Below are 8,608 nucleotides of genomic sequence, written 5' to 3'. Positions count from 1 at the left end.
CTTGACTCCAAGAATTGGCAATCAGATTACTCCCTGGATCAACATCTTTCCCATGTTTACTTATTTGGTATATCCCTGTATACCTTTCCTTTCTAAAAAGATGTCCAACCTTTTTTTGAACAAATCTATTGTATCTGCTATCACAGTCTCTATGGGTAATGAATTCCACATGTTAACTGCCCTTACTATAAAGAACCCTTTCCTTTGTTGCTGGTGAAATCTTCTTTCCTCCAACCTTAAGGGATGGCCCAGAGTCCTTTGTACTGCCCTTTGGATGAATTGTTCTTTTGAAAGCTCCTTGTAAAGAAATCTAATTTAGCTAGTGTCATGGGAGACCAGGACATTACACCTTTATAACCAGGATCATTTCATTGAGCAAAACCAAAGAGTAAAACAAATTGTGATTTATTTTGTGGAAACAGACATACTCACAATGGCTTAGAAATAGCAGGAAGAAAAACACACTTTCTTGGACCTGGGGTACAAAACTAGACTCTCCTAATCGCAGGGAATCCTCACCCTGATCACAGTTGCAAAACAGGACAGAAAATATCCAATGTGAAGAAGAGAATCACCGCTCAACCCTACCATGTTAGAAGCGCTGTATCGCCATAGAAGGGGTGCAATTGGGAAAAAACAACACAGAAATACAAGGTCTGATCGAAGAAGTTCAGAATGGATCCCAAATTGTTGCACTCAACTTGTTTAAGATATTGAAACACCTATAGCCGGTGTAATAGAATATAGTATACTGGCTATAGTGGGACTAGTAGAAGACTGGTCATGGAAGCTATCTCTATAGGGAATACAACAAAAAATAATACAATTTTATTAAACATGTATCAATCTCTTAGTGTGTACATTAGTTACATTGTGAATTAAAACCCCGGTGGTGAGGGACCGGACACGCTCATCCATAAATAGCTATGAACAGCTACAGTATGCTGTTATATCACACAGTTTAGTTGTCTAGAATCACAAGATGCAGGATTGCTATTTTACTTGTTATGATATACTCCTTTGTTGTTTCAGCGACCACCCCCTTACCTCCGCTATGGTTGCGGGATGTGGTAGGTGCGGCTAGGGAGGCGAGCCGGCCGCCGGTAGCTTGCGGCGCACCCGGATTGGGGGCCGCCATTTTGGAATGGGCACGTATTTGCAGTGGTCGCGCATGCGCAGGGTGTCATCGGGAGTGGCGGCAGCCATTACAGAGTCGCGCATGCGCAGTTACTATCATGCACGCGGCCGGCAATACACATAGACTCTGCGGGGACTACAACTTCCATGAGGCCTAGGGAGACATTGACCAGGTGCCCCAGAGCAGCCAATGGGGTTCAAGGATTGCCTGCAGAGGATATAGAGACTTTTGGTGCGCTATGAGGAGTCAGAGCTGGGTGAGTGAGGGTGTAGGTGTAGGGAGCAGTAGCCCCTACACTAGGCTAGTCACCCCCATAGGCCCCAGATAACTTCTATCATTGCCCCAGCTTGTGGTTACTTCAGGGACAGGCCTTAAGTAAGGAATCTGCCCCTTTAGCTGTTTGATTAGATCAAGGAACAGCTCATTTGCTGTGCAGCCTGATCACTGGGTCTGGGATCAGACCCCCTCTGGGTAGAGACTATCTTCACGGAGGCTCACGCTACGCAGTGACTGCGGCCTGTGGACTGAGGACGGACCAGCCCTAAGGTACAGACGATACGGTGATATTATCCACGCCGGAATTCACCCTACGCATAGGCGGACCGCACGTCGGATCAGGCGGATCCCATTCTGTTATCCTGCTGTACCCGGGTGCAGGAGCCCCGGGCAGGTACCTATAGTAGTGCACTAACACTCCATGGGATAGCGCTATCTCCAACACATTTGGGGTGGGCCAGGACAAAAGGGACATCAGGAAATTGGTGCCCAGCACCCAGGTACTTTGGGGACACCTATGTTGATATGTGGGGAGGTGAACTTCTATACGTATAGTTATATGCATATTACTTTGTGTTACAGAGTACCAAGGTTATTATTTATAGTAAAATGGTTGCTAGCATATATTGTGTGCGTGCATTATTATTATTATTGTTCCTGTAAGAGGACAATCCCACCCTATTGGGAACCCTTACAGGTGGAGGTGCTGTATCCGAAGAAACAGGTAACCCCAGGCTCCCAGCGGCAGAGGTTCAGGCTTCCTGTGAGCCTATCAAGTAACGCACCACACAGAAACACAGGTGTAATTTCACACTGGGTCCCTATCTGTGATTGGGGGGGCAAAGTGGGTTACACATATATATATATATACACACACACACACACACACACACACACACACACACACACACACACACACACACACTACTGTGCTATTAGATTTGTTAACTTTTGCATTATGTACACTGTCTCATCAATGTACAATACACATTTGTATTACAAATAAATACTTATGTTTTGAATGGGCAATTACATGAAACACTGTAAGCAAAATTAAATTAAAATGTAAATTTGGTGGTTTATACCTATCACTGTCATCACTGCACTGCACTGCACTGCACTGCACTGCACTGCACTGCACTGCACTGCACTGCACTGCACTGCACTGCACTGCACTGCACTGCACTGCACTGCACTGCACTGCACTGCACTGCACTCTGTATGAGATCGTCCCAACTTGGAAGGGCTAAAATCAGATCATTCTACACGGAAAACCACGCCTTCTGTATGCCCCGCCCACTACATTTAGTACCCAGTGTTCTTCAACACAGGCCCCGCCCACAACCTGCTTTCCGAGGCGGGGCTCAAACGTTGTCTGTGACATCACATGGGCAGCGTCCTCTGCGGTAGCATAGGCCAGTCAGTTCGTCCGCCCGGCAAAGGTTGTGGTTGGTGGGGGTTGGAGGGATGGAATGCTAGTGAGGGTGGGCGCCGTTTGACGACCGTGATGACATCAGCGACGAGAACTGCTACGCCGAAGAAGAAGAAGAGTCTCACAGACAGAAGCGCGAGCTGGGACTCAGCTGGTGATAGAAAGCCAAGGAGGCTGAGTGTGGCGCGTGAGAGAGAGCTGCGCGAGCTGTAGAACACGGCGAAAGCTATAAAAGGGACAGAGAGTTCGGTGGCAGTTGGTAGTTGGAATAAGCTGCCGAGCGAGGAGGAAGAAAGCAGCGGCGGCGGCTGTGCACGGAGCAGCAGCGGCTGGAGGAGTAGGTGAGGAGTTAGGGCCGCCGCAAAGCTTCCTAATGCCTATGATGACATGCAAGGCCCTCTGTGCCTGCGGCCTGTCCAGGGAGTCCGGCGGTTGGCGTTGTGCGCTCTCATTGCCTTCTCATTGTTTATCCCTTTACTGCCAGGGTGATCTCTGTGCAACGCACTACAGCCAATAACAAGAAAAAAAGTTTCTGCAAAGTTAATTCAACCTTAAGACTGGTTGTTGTCAACATTTGGTGCTCTAAATTTGGTGTGGTTTATACCTCCTAGAGGGAGAAGTGGAACAGCAGTGACAGTTCTTAATTTTTTGGTGAGCCCAGTGCATTTTCAGAATAAAAAGCCTTTTACAGCAGCAATGAGACCCATCACGGGGTGGGGAGTGGGGGTACGGGGGAGGTGTTATACTTTTTTACATGGTGGTAATTTATGTGCAGCATCACCACCCCAAAAAATAGTTACTACAACGATAAATCCTTTAGGGAATAGTAACGCGTTTTGTGCCCCCTTGTTTTATTGATGGATCAGAAAGTTTGTTTTTATCGCCCCCACCTTCTCTGTAACCTGTTAGATATATCATCTTATGGCCATGATCCCATACAGCGCCACAATATTACTCCATGCAAACGTGTTTCTAATTAGGACTGTAGTTTTTAAAGGTCAACTGGTGAAGTAATGTTAAAAAAAAACAAACAAACAAAAAAAAAACCCCACAGCAGTTGTAATGAGCTTTGTTACAAGAAAGTGACCTTTTTGCCGCTTTAATTTCATTATTGGTACAGGTCTGGGTATCATAAACATCAAAATGTCAGTTCACACAACGCATCAGTGTAGAGATTGCGGCAGTAAAATCATGTCACTAGATTATCCAACAGGACAGATGCGCCTAACAGCCCTGTTACAGAAACTCCATCTTAGATGTGTTAAACCTTCTATTAAAATCAAACTCCTTTCATACACACCCTCCTGCTGTTACCAAATGGTTCTTGTTAGCCAAATAAAAACAGTCAACATTTTTTTTAATTGGGGTGTTTCCTAGTTTTAAATGAGTATTGTATATTCCAACATAAACTGAGAAAATGATAGACCTTACAATGTTCCTTTGCGTGAACCTCCCAAATGCTACAAAGAACTGATATAAATAAGCTTCATTCCAGCTGCATTATTCACCCCTTAGTTGGAGAGCCTACTTATTATGAGAGAGAGAGAGATCAGGGTTGTTATTTTCTGTGATATTAAGCAGCAGCACACAAGCTTGTAACCTGACTGATCCAGTAACTTGTCAAAGCCCTTGTGACTATAAAAGCTTGTGAAAGTCAATGGTTGTCATCACAGATCACATGTACGTTGTGTCCTAATAGTCTCTAATGTGTAGGGTGACGTGACCAAAAAATTTGAGAAGCTGTTTGTGTTCACAGCGATGTTTGTTTATAAAAATTTATATATTGCCTAACTATGGCGAAACGGGTACTATATAACTAATACTCTTAAACCTGCTTCAGCCTGTTGAATCCCAAATATAAATTTTAATAGACAAAAACTATCCTTTGCCTGCAAGAACCATACAGCGACACATCGCACATAATACAACTACATGTGGATATATTAATTGGTGTGATAAGTGCAGGTTTGTTGCCAAAGAAATACTTGAAACGTGGGTCTTTGTAAATGATCTAATCATCAAGTTAAAAATGTATTCAAATATGAAGACTACAAGTGGTCCAGTAAGAAAAGTGAATTGGTCTTTTAAAAATTAAGATATTTATATTTTCTATTACAAATTGAAATACAAACGCTTACAGCATCTAATAACTATCCCAATTCATTGGTACTCTAATATTCTCCACATGTTTGAATATATTATAAGACACGTTGCTGTTGCTGCTTCTGCTGCCCCAATCGGAAGCTTTTAAACCATTGAGCTGCTACTTTGCTCATCTTTAAAAGGTGTTATAAAGTTAATCAACTTCCTGTACATATAGAAGTAATACATCTTTTTAAACATTTTTAAATTCAGCCAAGTAGTACATTTGAACAACAATTACATACAGAATGGGTTTCTATGTTGGGAAATTTCTCAATAATATCTACTCATATTATATAGGCCTTTAACCCCCTTTTATTTGTATAATCTAAGATTTCGGCTGCAAAACCAGGCCAGAATGGAGCAAACAAGTGCCCCACTGACTATTTCTTTTGAAAGCAATTTTATCTTTTTGCTTTTTTTTTGTTTTTGTTCTACTTTTGCAGCCTGGAGGCATTGATGCATACGGTTGATATCGTTGCTGTATATAAACTTGGTCCACATTGTCTCTCTGCAAATCCAGAGATCTCATTAGAATTTGTGTTTTTGTTTTCCTACCTAAAGTATTTTTTAATGCGTTTGCTTCTAGTCCTTTACTAAAACCCTCGCCACCCTTTCTGTGATAATTTGTCTAGTTTACCAAATTTAAGCTAATGTTCTGCTCTTGTTCTAAACCTGCTGCTTCATAGGTAATGAAGGCAGGTAGAATTGGCAGATTAGGTGGGCCAAGTGGTTATCTGCTGTGACGGCAGACCATATTGAATACTTGGATTCCTTTCACATTTTGTATAGCCTTGTTTATCCCAGGTATTTTGTTTAACCTCTTTACTATATTATCCTCTACTATTTCTGTTTGGAGGCTATTCCATGAATTCACCACCTTGCCGTCAAAATACTTTCTCACCTTTTCACTGAGCCTCCCAGCCTCCAGTTTCAAAGTATGACCTCCTTGTTCTAGCTCTTCTGTCTTTGAAGTATGCTTTGTTCCAGTATTTGGAAATCCTTAATGTATTTGAAAGCTTCCACCTCTAGAACATACATATTTCCTATATTATTGATATTCTTCTTTGATCTACAGTAGGGCCCTACTTTACAGCGCTCCGCTTTACAGCGTTCTGCTCATACGGCGTTTCCCAATGTATACCCATATTCATTAGGTTCGGCGCTTGTTCCTTTTTTTATTTTATTTTTTTCCGGCATGATGTGCACAGCAGCCAAGTATCCGGCTGTCACTAAACTGTTTTAGTGCATGCGCAACTCCTTGTCGGATGCCATTTGTCAGCGAAACAGTCGGTTTACAGCTCTGCATCTCTGTTTTCAAAGGTACAATACAGTACAGTAGGGCCCCGCTTTACTGTGGCGGCCTGGAACAGACCCTGCTGTATGAGCGGGGCCCTACTGTACTTGAAAATGTTTCATATTCTCCCTTACTATATTCTACAACAGGCAGGCTACAAAGTTGGAGGGGCACCTTTAATTTTGATTTAGCTGCCCACTGCCACTATGTATAAACACATAATCTAGTGGGGTCTGTTTTATAAATGTGTTTGCCTAATCTGAACACATTCACGTTATGGATCACAAAAGTAATTGTGCATTTATGTAGTGATATACACGAAAAAAGAACAGAACCCAATGTCGTGCACTCGGATGCCTCTTCATATGATGTTACAAAATAATAACGCTTTATTGAAATCACCGAACTCGTGAATGAAAAACATCTTAAAATCCTGAACAGAGCGTCGACTCCATTATTATTCTTGTTGAAATCCTAGATCATTGAACAATAGATGATCCTTCTTATTCTCTGGATCTATGTATCTCAGTGCAGTATTAATATACTGTATTAGATGCCTTTTGCTTTGAAATCAGCCTAGGTAGGTGTTTGCCCTGTTTTGTGCCACTGAGTATCCAGGTGTATCGGATAGCTAACTTTTAAATATAAAACCTCCGACTAGCATAAATCTTAAGGGGTAAGGGTGAGAACCAGTGAAAATTAATGTCCTTGCGTCAGGAGAGCGACTCAAACAGGGGTAGAAAGATAGTTGTGGCGCAACACGCTCTCGTCTCTCTCCACTAACCATACTAATAGTCAGCATGTTAGACAGACATATACGATAATGACTTGGTAGTATTTATGGTTTCTAATAGCTTAAATATACCAGATGCCTTATATTTATAGCCTCAACAGTCTAGAAGGTTGGTTTTACCGCACAGATTCAATATACTGCTGGCATAGACACCGGTAGATTATGGTTTAGCCTGTCATCTGATTTATTCTCTAGCCAAACCTCTAGACTAGAGTGTGTATACAACTTCAGCTCTGCTCTCACTCTAATCATTAGAGGTATTGATCTGGGGCAGATAGCTACACTGATCAGGACTCCTAAACCTGGCAGCAGTCTATGAATACGGAGGGCTGAACTTGGGCTCATAACAATAAAGGAGATGTCTGGTTAAATGGCTATTTTTAGAATGTATTTTCAGGCTAATGTATAAGTCTGCAACCAACCTCTAGCCTTCTAAATAATGGCAACAGTGCTGGTGAACCTGATACAATTATTCCATTGACTGGGAAAGGCTCACCGGTCTCTCACTTATTGAAACAGTGTTTGAAAATATCACTAATCACTAAGATTCTATCACAAATTGTTGGTTTTTCTGTGGTTTTCACCATTCCCTGCGCTGAGATACATAGATCCAGAGAATAAGGCCGCGCTTATAGTGCCGGCGACGCGACGTCGCCCAAAAACAAATGCATTGTCGCCGCCGCGTGCGCTTTTAGTAAGCGTGACGTGGCGACACGATTTTTGGAAGCTGGGAATATTTGATTTTTCAGGGGCTGTCGCCTCATATGACAGCCCCTGAACCAATCAAAGCCCTGGTTGTCCGTGCCGCCACCGCAAGCGAAATACAACTTTCGCTGGCGGCGACGGTGACACGCGTAGACGTCGCGGTCACTATACGCGCGGCCTAAGAAGGATCATCTACTGTTTAGTGATCTAGTCTTATCTCGCAAGAAAAATAAGAGTCCGAGTTCTGTTCAGAATTGTAAGCGATTTTGTAATTCACGAGTTCATGGATTTCAATAAAGCTTTATTATTTTTGTGGCATCGGGTTCTGTTCTTCTTTCGTGTATATAACCACCATTCCCTTAGTTGCACCCCTCCCCTTTATCTATTGTCCACTGGGATCTGAGTGGGGCAGGGCACACTATAGTCTGCACATACAGATGTGTAAACAGTGATGTGTAAACTTTGGTGATCTTGGAGGGTTTTATTTCTTTTATCTTTTTTTGTGTGTGATATTGCTGTATGTTGAACAAGGCGTCTCTTCAGTGCTACAATCTTCTCGTTCACTTCTACTGTTTGGTCCCCTAACAATGAGGACTTGGGTAAAGAGGATATTGATTTAATTGAATTTCTTGGAACCTACACAGTGTCCCAGCTTCAGAAGACCATCTGTCTTTTTCAAGAAAGAGAAAAAGTAAAAAATATATACTTTGGGAATGGTTTTATTTGTTTAGTAGGGTCAGTTATATTGATAAGCTGCTTACCCTGTTATTTATTTATTTTGGTTAGAGCTGCCATTTATCCTTTGAGTGCCACAAAATGGTCACA

At 42.5% G+C, this 8,608-nt stretch overlaps 1 protein-coding gene across 1 annotated transcript in view; it reads left to right on the top strand.

Annotated features, from left to right (window-relative positions):
- The first annotated feature begins 2,814 nt into the window (after window positions 1-2,814).
- FBXO30 (F-box protein 30) overlaps window positions 2,815-8,608 on the top strand; it is a 42,155-nt gene continuing 36,361 nt past the window's right edge. Inside the window, exon 1 of the mRNA XM_075596484.1 lies at window positions 2,815-3,187. The gene's annotated coding sequence lies outside the window, so the exon portion shown is untranslated. The remainder of the gene's footprint in view (window positions 3,188-8,608) is intronic.

This window comes from Ascaphus truei, chromosome 4 (genome assembly GCF_040206685.1).
Source record: "Ascaphus truei isolate aAscTru1 chromosome 4, aAscTru1.hap1, whole genome shotgun sequence".
Classification (NCBI taxonomy): domain Eukaryota; kingdom Metazoa; phylum Chordata; class Amphibia; order Anura; family Ascaphidae; genus Ascaphus; species Ascaphus truei.
This window is presented reverse-complemented; position numbering and strand designations above follow the sequence as displayed.